This window comes from Pristiophorus japonicus, unplaced genomic scaffold (genome assembly GCF_044704955.1).
Source record: "Pristiophorus japonicus isolate sPriJap1 unplaced genomic scaffold, sPriJap1.hap1 HAP1_SCAFFOLD_154, whole genome shotgun sequence".
NCBI classification, from domain to species: domain Eukaryota; kingdom Metazoa; phylum Chordata; class Chondrichthyes; family Pristiophoridae; genus Pristiophorus; species Pristiophorus japonicus.
The window spans coordinates 1,180,296-1,192,013 of record NW_027251217.1 but is presented as its reverse complement, the minus strand read 5'-3'; positions in this window follow the sequence as shown (position 1 = coordinate 1,192,013).

Below are 11,718 nucleotides of genomic sequence, written 5' to 3'. Positions count from 1 at the left end.
GACATGTGGCAGATGAAATTTAACGTAGAAAAGTTCAAAAGTGATATATTTTGGTTGGAAGAAAGGAGAGAAAATATAAACTAAAGGGTGCAATTTTAAAGGGGTGCATGAACAGAGAGACCCAGGAGTACATGTGCACCAATTGCTGAAGGTGGTAGTGCAAGTTGAGAAAGCAGTTGCAAAGGCTTAACGGGATCCTACGCTTCATGAATAGAGGTATAGAGTACAAAAGTGTGGATATTATGATGAACCTGCATAAAATACTAGTTCAGCCTCTAACTGGAGTATTGTGTCCAATTCTGGGCGCCGCACGTTTTAATAAGTAAGCGACGGCCTTCGAGAGGGTGCTGAAAAGATTTACGAGAATGATTCCAGGGATGAGGGACTTCAGTTACGCGGATAGTCTGGAGAAGCTGGGGTTGTTCTCCTCAGAAAAGATTGAGGGGAGATTTGACAGAGGTGTTCAAAACCATGAGGGGTCTGGACAGAAACTGTGCCCGTTGAGAACCAGAGGACACAAATTTAAGGTGATTAGCAAAGGCGACTTAAGAAAAATATTTTTTTACAAAGCTAGTGCTTAGGATCTGAAATGCGCTCCCTGAAAGGATGGTGGAGGCAGACTCAATCACGGCTTTCAAAGGGGAATTGGATAAGTACCAGAAGGCGAGAAATCTGCAGGGCTATGGGGAAAGGGCAGGGTGAGTGGTACCAGCTGAAGCGGTTGCAGAGAACTGGCATGGACTCGACGGGCCAAATGGCCTCCTTCTCTAACCAGTCTCTGATTCTTAGATGATGTTGCCCAACTTGGTCCATCTCCCGGGCACTGGGACCCAGTTGGGAACAGAGACCCTGAAGCCCCGCCCACTCCCTGTCCCTGAACCAAGATGGCTGCGCATGTGCCCTGATTCCGCCCTGTGCAAGGTGGCGGCCAGTGACCCCGCTCACCCGGGCCGGTCACCACGGGGCCTGTGGGCTCTAATTCTGGGCCCGAGGCCGACACTGGGTGTTTACAGAGTTTGCCAGCCCACCCGCGGGTCCAAGTCCTGCCCTGCGGCCACAATCTCTTCCCGTCTCCTGGAACCACCTCTCCGACCGAAGTCCAGCTCCACCGCCGGCGCATGCTCAGTGAGGGAGTTCCGGGCTCGGCCCCGCCCACTGGGGGGGCCCGCAAGCCCCTCCCCTCGCACACTCCGATTGGTTGGAGGACCAACTGCCCGGTCGGCCATCCAGCCCTTTCCCCGCTCTTCCTATTGGTCGGGAGTGGCCGTCAATCAGCCGGACAGTGTGAGCTGAGCATGCGCGGCGGGTGAGAGCTGGGCGGGAGGGAGGGAGGGTGGGAGCAAGTTAATAAACCCCGAGGGGGAGGGGGACGTGGGCTTCACACATCCCGAGTGCGGGCTCAGGCACCGCCCGCCCACCCACCCACCCGAGAGAAAACACTCCGCATCACCCGCTCTACACACACCCGCTGTGGGCCTCAGGCCCCGAACAAGAACCTGCAGTTCCGGTGTTTGCCCCGAGCGGGGACCCCCCCCCCCCGGCAGCTGCGGGACTTTTTCCCGGTGACAGGCCCGCGGGAACGGCTGCCATCTTGGTCGGCTCATAGAAAAGAGAAACATAGAAAATAGGTGCAGGAGTAGGCCATTCAGCCCCTCTAGCCTGCACCGCCATTCAATGAGTTCATGGCTGAACATGAAACTTCAGTACCCCCTTCCTGCTTTCTCTCCATACCCCTTGATCCCCCGAATAGGAAGGACTTCATCTAACTCCTTTTTGAATATATTTAGTGAATTGGCCTCAACTACTTTCTGTGGTAGAGAATTCCACAGGTTCACCACTCTCTGGGTGAAGAGGTTTCTCCTCATCTAGGTCCTAAATGGCTTACCCCTTATCCTCAGACTGTGACCCCTGGTTCTGGACTTCCCCAACATCGGGAACATTCTTCCTGCATCTAACCTGTCCAATCCCGTCAGAATTTTATATGTTTCTATGAGGTCCCCTCTCATTTTTCTGAACTCCAGTGAATACAAGCCCAGTTGATCCAGTCTTTCTTGATAGGTCAGTCCCACCATCCCGGGAATCAGTCTGGTGAACCTTCGCTGCACTCCCTCAATAGCAAGAACGTCCTTCCTCAGGTTAGGAGACCAAAACTGTACACAATACTCCAGGTGTGGCCTCACCAAGGCCCTGTACAACTGTAGCAACACCTCCCTGCCCCTGTATTCAAATCCCCTCGCTATGAAGGCCAACATGCCATTTGCTTTCTTAACCGCCTGCTGTACCTGCATGCCAACCTTCAATGACTGATGTACCATGACACCCAGGTCTCGTTGCACCTCCCCTTTTCCTAATCTGTCACCATTCAGATAATATTCTGCCTTCCTGTTTTTACCACCAAAGTGGATAACCTCACATTTATCCACATTATACTTCATCTGCCATGCATTTGCCCACTCACCCAACCTATCCAAGTCACTCTGCAGCCTCACAGCATCCTCCTCGCAGCTCACACTGCCACCCAACTTAGTGTCAGGGGGCAGCAGGGTGCATGCGCGCCCCCCTTTGGGCAGGAACCAGGAGGAGAGAATGGCCCAGAAATTGTGGTCGGAGGCTTCCCGCGGGCGGATGCCTCCGAGCTGAAACATTTCTACGCAAGTACCTGGTGGTCCCGGTGGAGCGTGGGATGCCGGTGGGGAGGCCGTCCCTTCCCGAACTGCCGAGCGCGCTCCCATCCTCCAGGTTCCCACCCAGAAGGTGAGGTCTACGTGTGACTGCTCAACCAATCAGGTACAGTATTCTCAATAGCAACGCGAACTCCATATCTACGACTTCGCATTGCCACAAATTGAGGGAATAAAACCCCAAACACAAAAACACTAAATTAAAAATTAAAAACCCCACATCATTAAAATTAATTGAAATCGAAGTTAATAAATATCTTTGAAATGTTTTTTTCTGAGTTTTTAAAAAAGGTTTTTAAATTATGGTTTTAAATAAATTTAATGTATTGGGCAGGGTTTTTAAAAATAAAATGTGTATTTCAAATTTTATTTTCTATGTTTTAAGTCTGTTTTAAAACAATTACGCCTGTAAAAGTAGGCGATGCACCTGCATTTTTCAGGCACAAGAGGTTTGAGGACATTTGCTGGGCAATATGGGTACATCCCGCAATCTTGCCCGTGCAAATGTCCTCGCTCCCAATATGCGTTGGATCCTGAGATTGGATTAGCCAGTTTTCAGCGCATGGCTTTGGTAAACTCCTGTTACAGGCTGTGAGAAACATAGAAACATAGAAAATAGGTGCAGGAGTCGGCTATTCGGCCCTCCGAGCCTGCACCGCCATTCAATATGATCATGGCTGATCATTCACCTCAGTACCCCTTTCCTGCTTTCTCTCCATACCCCTTGATTAAAATCACCCAATTGTGTGTCAATAACCTCTGCGTGATAATTAGCAGTCCATTTGCCTCATTCCCAATTTATCAAGCAGCAGAAATATCCCAACAGTATCTTCTGCCTCATAACGTTATTGGAGTTTGGACTTTGGAGTTCTCTGTTAGATCCACCTTAAGCCCATCTAGTCCACGCTGGTATCTATCATAATCATTACTTGCTCTGCAGATGAAATGGCAATTCTACCCCCATACCCCCTTTTCCACCATCCACATATACCTCTGTGATTCTCCTCGGGTTGTTTGTTTTACGTTAAAGGCGTCACAATAATGCAAGGTGCTGCTTTTCAAAACTCATTTTTGAACATTTGGGTAAATGTTCACATTAACACCGGGACAGAAACGGGCGGGAGCAGGTCGGACGCCCGGTTTACACTCCGCCTGGTTTTATTCTCCCCTGGCCCCTAAATCCCCGAGTGCTCTTCCGGTCACCCTCCAGAACTGCGCAGCGATATTCGTGGAACCACTGCAGGGATTAATTTAACCATGTGTTTCTCAAGTGGCTAACATTACACATTTCAACAGTAAAAACCTGAAATCAAATTGTAGAACTATAATGTAATTAGCATCTCCCCGAGCAACAGCTTTGAAATATTGTCATAATTTACCTCCGTCACTTGACTGTCTGATCGTGACCACCGAATACACTAAATCAACAGCAGTTTTGGCATCATCTGAATAGGACCAAAAAGAGAAAAATGACAATAAGGAGGCTTCAATAGGATGGATTAATATAAAGATGATAGATAGGTGATTGATATAAAGAGGGAGAGCACGAGAGAGAGAGAGAAAGCGATAGATAGATTGACAGACAGACATATCTGTAGATGGATAGACGGACAGACCAGATAGAAAAATAGAAAGATTGATTCATATAAATTAATCAATAGCGCTAATGAACTAAGACAACTGTATTAGTTCATGTGATTAGGACATTTAATTCCCATCAGCTTTCTAAGGATGATAAATAGCTATTAACGGAGTGTGACTTTGGAGACAATAAGCATGGTTTAGGTAGAAACGCCTCCTAGATGGTTACGCAAACCGTGCGGTATTCTACCGGCTGACAATTACTGCTGGGACTGAAACCGATTCTATTGACGACAATGGAACCAACTGTTGGGCAACGGGAACCACAGGGGATAGAAGGTGCGCCTTATTCGATAGCGCTAGATTTACACTAATGCCCAAAGTTGGAATTACCCTGTTGGCTGCCGTTTGCCTCCATTGGGTCATTCATTGCCTTTCAAAAGTAATTAATGAACTGAGAATTGCATTTGGACGACGTGAAATGTGCTTCTCACGACCAAGATTGTTGTCTTTCTTTCTAACCTGACTTGTCACAGTGTTGAATGTGAAAACTCTTCCGATCAACCTCCAGGGAGATTTAGATATTAGTGACATGATTTCTGCCTTAAATCCAAGGAAGAGGCATATAAATTGGCCAGAAAAAGCAGCAAACCTGAGGACTGGGAGAATTTTATAATGCATCAGAGGAGGACAAAGGGTTTAATTAGGAGGGGGGAAAATAGAGTACGAGAGGAAGCTTGCTGGGAACATAAAAACTGACTGCAAAAGCTTCTATAGATATGTGAAGAGAAAAAGAGTAGTGAAGACCAATGTAGGTCCTTTGCAGTCAGAATCAGGTGAATTTATAATGGGGAACAAAGAAATGGCAGACCAATTGAACAAATACTTTGGATCTGACTTCACGAAGGAAGACACAAATAACCTTCCAGAAATACTAGGGGTTTGAGGGTCTAGCGAAAAGGAGGAACTGAAGGAAATCCTTATTAGTCAGGCAATTGTGTTAGGGAAATTGAAGGCCAAAAAATCCCCAGGGCCTGATAGGCTGCATCCCAGAGTACTTAAGGAAGTGGCCCTCGAAATAGTGGATGCATTGGTGATCATTTTCCAACATTCTATTGACTCTGGACTGGAGGGTAGCTAATGTAACCCCACTTTTTAAAAAAAGGAGGGAGAGAGAAAACAGGGAATTATAGACTGGTTAGCCTAACATCAGTGGTGGGGAAAATGTTTGAATCAATTATTAAAGATGAAATAGCAGCGCATTTGGAAAGCAGTGACAGGATCAGTCCGAGTCAGCATGGATTTATGAAAGGGAAATCATGCTTGACAAATCTCCTAGAATTTTTTGAGGATGTGACTAGTAGAGTGGACAAGGGAGAACCAGTGGATGTGGTGTATTTAGACTTTCAAAAGGCCATTGACAAGGTCCCACACAAGAGATTAGTGTGCAAAATTAAAGCACATGGTATTGGGGGTAATGTACTGACGTGGATAGAGAACTGGTTGGCAGACAGGAAGCAGAGAGTCAGAATAAACTGGTCCTTTTCAGAATGGCAGGCAGTGACTAGTGGGGTGCCGCAGGGTTCAGTGCTGGGACCCCAGCTAATTACAATATACATCAATGATTTAGGTGAAGGAATTAAGTGTAATATCTGCAAGTTTGCAGATGACACTAAGCTGGGTGGCAGTGTGAGCTGTGAGGAGGATGCTAAGAGGCTGCAAGGTGACTTGGACAGGTTAGGTGAGTGGGCAAATGCATGGCAGATGCAGTATAATGTGGATAAATGTGAGGTTATCCACTTTGGTGGCAAAAAACAGGAAGGCAGAATATTATCTGAATGGTGACAGATTAGGAAAAGGGAGGTGCAACGAGACCTGGGTGTCATGGTACATCAGTCATTGAAAGTTGGCATGCAGGTACAGTAGGCGGTGAAGGCGGCAAATGGCAGTATTGCTAGAGGATTTGAGTATAGGAGCAGGGAGGTCTTACTGCAGTTGTACAGAGCCTTGGTGAGGCCACAACTGGAATATCATGTTCAATTTTGGTCTCCTAATCTGAGGAAGGTCATTCTTGCTATTGAGGGAGTACAGCGAAGGTTCACCAGACTGATTCCCGGGATGGCAGGACTGACATATGAAGAAAGGCTGGATTGACTGGGCCTGTATTCACTGGAGTTTAGAAGAATGAGAGGGGTTCTCATAGAAACATATAAAATTCTGACGGGATTGGACAGGTTAGAGGCAGGAAGAATGTTTCTGTTGCTGGGGAGTTCCAGAACCAGGGATCATAGTCTAAGGATAAGGGGTAAGCCATTTAGGACCAAGATGAGGAGAAACTTCTTCACTCAGAGAGTGGTTAACCTGTGGAATTCTCTACGCAGAAAGTTGTTGAGGCCAGTTCATTAGATATATTCAGAAGGGAGTTAGATATGGCCCTTATGGCCAAAAGGGATCAAGGAGTATGGAGAGAAAGCAGGAAAGGGGTACGGAGGTTGAATGATCAGCCATGATCTTATTGATTGGTGGTGCAGGCTCAAAGGGCCGAATGGCCTGCTCCTGCACCTAATTTCTATGTTTCTATCTCCCTTCTAGATCTTTGCAAATGATTTTAAATCTATGACCTTTGGTTATTGACCCTTACTCCAGTGTGAAATTATTTTTCTCTATCAACTCTATCAAAACCTCAAAATCTTGAAAACCACTATTAAATCACCTCTTAAACTTCTCTGTTCCAAGTCTTAACCTTCCAACCATTGCTCATAAATAAATTCCCTGGTAACATCCTCGTATAGCTCATCTGTACGCCTTTTACTTCTTTCCGGAGGTGTGGTGCACAGAAATTATCACCTGAGACCTAACCCGTGATTAATAAAGTTCTTCTATATTCTCTTCTCTTTTATATTTTATGCCGCTACTTATAAACGCAAGTAATCCAAATGCTGTTACAACCACCTTATCAACTTGCCCTGCCACCTTTAAGGATGTGTGTACATGGACCACAAGGTCTTTCTGTTCATCTACACTTTTCACAATCGTGTCATTTATTTTATATTGTCTTTCCCTACGAGTTCTCAAAAAGTGCGTCACTTCACACTTCCCCACATTGAAGCCTATACCTATTTAACCATTCTGTCTCTGACATCCTGAAGTCTACAGCTATCCTCATCACTACCTGGCCATGCTTCAAATTATCTGGAAACTTTACAATGTTGCTCCCTACACCCTTCTCTAGGTCGTTTATAAAAAAGTGTAATTGACCTCAAACTGACACTTGGGAACCCCACTGAAAACCACGTCCCAATTTGAGACACAGCATCCACCATCAACCTCTGCTTCCTGTCCCTGAGCCAAACCGTATCCATACTGCCACATTCCCCTTAATCCCATGGGTTTCCATTTTATTAATATGCCTCCTGCACGGCACTACAGCATCTACTGCACCACTTTGATCAAAGTTCAGGAAAAAAATATTGTTTTTATTTTAAAAGGCATGGCTTCATCAAAAAAGAGCCAGCATGGATTTGTTGAATTGTATCTGACTATTTTTCCTTCATTGTTTGATGAGGTAACAGAGAAGGATGATCAAGGTATTGCAGTTGATGTCTTACAGGGAAAAGTATTTGCTCTGCCGAGTGGGAAAATAACTAGCGGCCATAGATTCAAAATGATTTCAAACAGATCTAGAGGGGAGATGAAGAGAATTTCTTTTCACTCAAAGATTTGTCAGGATCTGAAATGCTTGACCTGAAAAGGCGGTGGAAACTGATCCGTAAATAAGTTGAAAGCAGAATTGAACAGGTACTGGAGTGTGAGAAACTTCCAGGGTTAGGGACAAAAACGGCGATGTGGGAATAAGCGGGAACGCTCTTTCACAGAGCCAGCAGAGGCACGACTGGCAGAATGGCTTTTATGAATCGATGAATAAAATTTTGGGAACATAAGAAATAGGAGCAGGAGTCGACATACAGCCCCTCGAGCCTGCTCCGCCATTTAATACGATCATGGCTGATCTGATCATGGACTCAGGTCCACTTCCCCGCCCGCTCCCCATAACCTTTCACTCCCTTATCGCTCAAAAATCTGTCTATCTTCGCCTTAAATATATTCAATGACCCAGCCTCCACAGCTCTCTGGGGCAGAGAATTCCAAAGATTCACGATGCTCAGAAGAAATTACTCCTCATCTCCACTAAAATGGGCCGTCACTTATTCTGAAACTATGCCGCCATTTCTAGATTCCCGACCGAGGAGAAACATCTAACCTTTCAAGCCCCATCATGGTATTATACGTTTCAATAAGATCACCTCCATTCTTCTAAACTCCATTAAGTATAGACCCAACCTGCTCAACCTTTCTTCATAAGACACCACTTTCATCTCAGGAATCAACCGAGTGAACCTTCTCTGAAATGCCTCCAAAGCAAGGATATCCTTCCTTAAATACGGAGACCAAAACTGTACATAGTACTCCAGGTGTGTTCTCACCAATACCCTGTACACTTGTAGCAGGACTTCCCTACTTTTACACTCTATCTCCCTTGCAACAAAAGCCAAGATACCATTGGCCTTCCTAATTACTTGCTGTAGCTGCATGCTAACATTTTGTGTTTCATGAACAAGGAGCCACAGATACCTCTGTACCATAGCATTTTGTAATCTCTCCCTGTTTAAATAATAATTTGCTTTTTCATTTTTTCCTACCAAAGTGGATGACCGCACATTTTCCCACATTATAATGCATCTGCCAAATGTTTGCCCTCTTACTTAGCCTGTCTATATCCCTTTGCAGTTTCTTATTGTCCTCCTCACAACATGCTTTCCCACCTATCTTTGTCCCATCAGCACATTTGGCTGCAATATACTCGATCCCTTCATCCAATTCATTAATATAGATTGTAAATAGTTGAGCCCCCAGCACTGATCCCCGTGGCATCCCACTAGTTACTGTTTGCTAACCAGAGAATGAACCATTTATCCTGACTCTCTGTTCTCTGTTAGTTAGCCAATCCTCTATCCATGCTAATATATTACCCCCAACCCCATGAGCTTTTATCTTGTGCAGTAACCTTTTATGTGGCACTTTATCGAATGCCTTCTGGAAATCCAAATACACCACATCCACTGGTTCCCCCTTATCCACCCTGCTCTTTACATCAGCAAATTTGTCACAACAAGATTTCACTTTCATAAAACCATGCTCAATCTGCTTGACTGTATTATAATGTTCTAAATGTCTTGCTACTACTTCCTTAATAATGGACTCCAGCATTTTCCCAACCACAGATGTTAGGCTAACTGGTCTATAGTTTACTGCTTTTTGTCTCCTTTCATTTCTTAAATAGAGGCGTTACATTTTTGGTTTTCTAATCTGCTGGGAGCTCCAGAATCCACGGATTTGTGTTAGATTACAACCAATATATGGCAGATGAAGTATAATGTGGATAAATGTGAGGTTATCCATTTTGGTGGTAAAAACAGAGAGTCAGACTATTATCTGAATGGTGACAGATTAGGAAAAGGGGAGGTGCAACGAGACCTGGGTGTCATGGTACATCAGTCATTGAAGGTTGACATGCAGGTACAACAGGCGGTTAAGAAAGCAAATGGCATGTTGGCCTTCATAGCGAGGGGATTTGAGTACAGGGGCAGGGAGGTGTTACTACAGTTGTACAGGGCCTTGGTGAGGCCACACCTGGAGTATTATGTACAGTTTTGGTCTCCTAACTTGAGGAAGGACATTCTTGCTATTGAGGGAGTGCAGCGAAGGTTCACCAGACTGATTCCCGGGATGGCGGGACTGACATAACAAGAAAGACTGGATCAACTGGGCTTGTATTCACTGGAGTTCAGAAGAATGAGAGGAGATCTCATAGAAACGTTTAAAATTCTGACGGGTTTAGACAGGTTAGATGCAGGAAGAATGTTCCCAATGTTGGGGAAGTCCAGAACCAGGGGTCACAGTCTAAGGATAAGGGGTAAGCCATTTAGGACCGAGATGAGGAGAAACTTCTTCACCCAGAGAGTGGTGAACCTGTGGAATTCTCTACCACAGAAAGTTGTTGAGGCCAATTCACTAAATATATTCAAAAAGGAGTTAGATGTAGTCCTTACTACTCGGGGGATCAAGGGGTATGGCGAGAAAGCAGGAATGGGGTACTGAAGTTGCATGATCAGCCATGAACTCATTGAATGGTGGTGCAGGCTTGAAGGGCCGAATGGCCTACTCCTGCACCTATTTTCTATGTTTCTATATTTCTCTAGCCACTATCTCTGCAACCTCTTATTTTTTAAAGACGCTCGAATGCAGGCCATGAGGTCCAGGGGACATGTCCACCTTTAGTCCCATCAGTTTGCCTAGTACTTTTCCCTCTAGTGCTAGTGATTGTGTTATGTTCCCCCCCTCCCCATAGCTGCTTTATCATCAATTATTGGGCTGCTTTTAGTGTCTTCTACCATGAAGACCAATACAAAATATAGGTTAAATGTTCTTGCCATTTCCCTGCTCCCCATTATTAATTCCTTGTATCATTCTCTAAGTGACCAACGGTTAACTTTCTCAACAGGGTGATGTGAGGCTGACTGGCCTGTTCATCAGCTAAAAAGCAAAAACTGAATTAAAAAGGATATTGCAGTTCGTAAATAATGTAAACGTCTCAAGCGGAGCTATATCCGAGACTACAGGGTGAAATTAGAATCGGGCGGGAAGGCAAAATAGGTGGTAAGCATACCTGCTGCCCTCCATGTGCGATTTTCAGTTCCATTCGGGACTTATAACTGGAGTCAGATGCAAAACCTGCAAAAATTTTCATTCCTGCCATCGACGAATTTCACTCCTTCAGTATATTCATGGATGTGCGTACTACTTACTAATATAAAGATTGTGCAGACTTACCCTTGCGGCTGTGAAACACTTGAGGAATTGTCTGGATAAAACAGGAAGAGACAAACTTCAGCAAATTGTTCAGTAAATATTGCATTCTTGCTGCCAACAGTTGGTTTGGGTTTCTTTAAATAATCCCCAAACAGCAATATTTTCACGGATAATAAACTGTTACAAACATGCGTTTATATAAATAAATCATTAAATATAACAGAGGACTAATGCACAAATAACGTCCGGAAACATTTGAGATATTACCATGCATCACACATCCACTATCTGATTTCACCTTCACTTACTAACCATTTGCCAGTTATTGTTCTGTCCCTCGCCCAGATGCATTCCTTTTCAGAATGGAATAAGGGGACGTTGTCCGCCACCCAGCAAGCTCAATTCATGACTGTTCTGAACTCTTCACTGGAAATAATTCTTCGTTCTCCAGCCCACAGTGTGCGCCTCCCTCCCAAATCTTACATCTTGAACTTTGCAACTGAAAATGGAGGGGACGCAATGCAGTCGCCTGACTGTGGAGCCAATCGCCTGCCCGTAAGACATTACTCACCTTGCTTCTGAATAC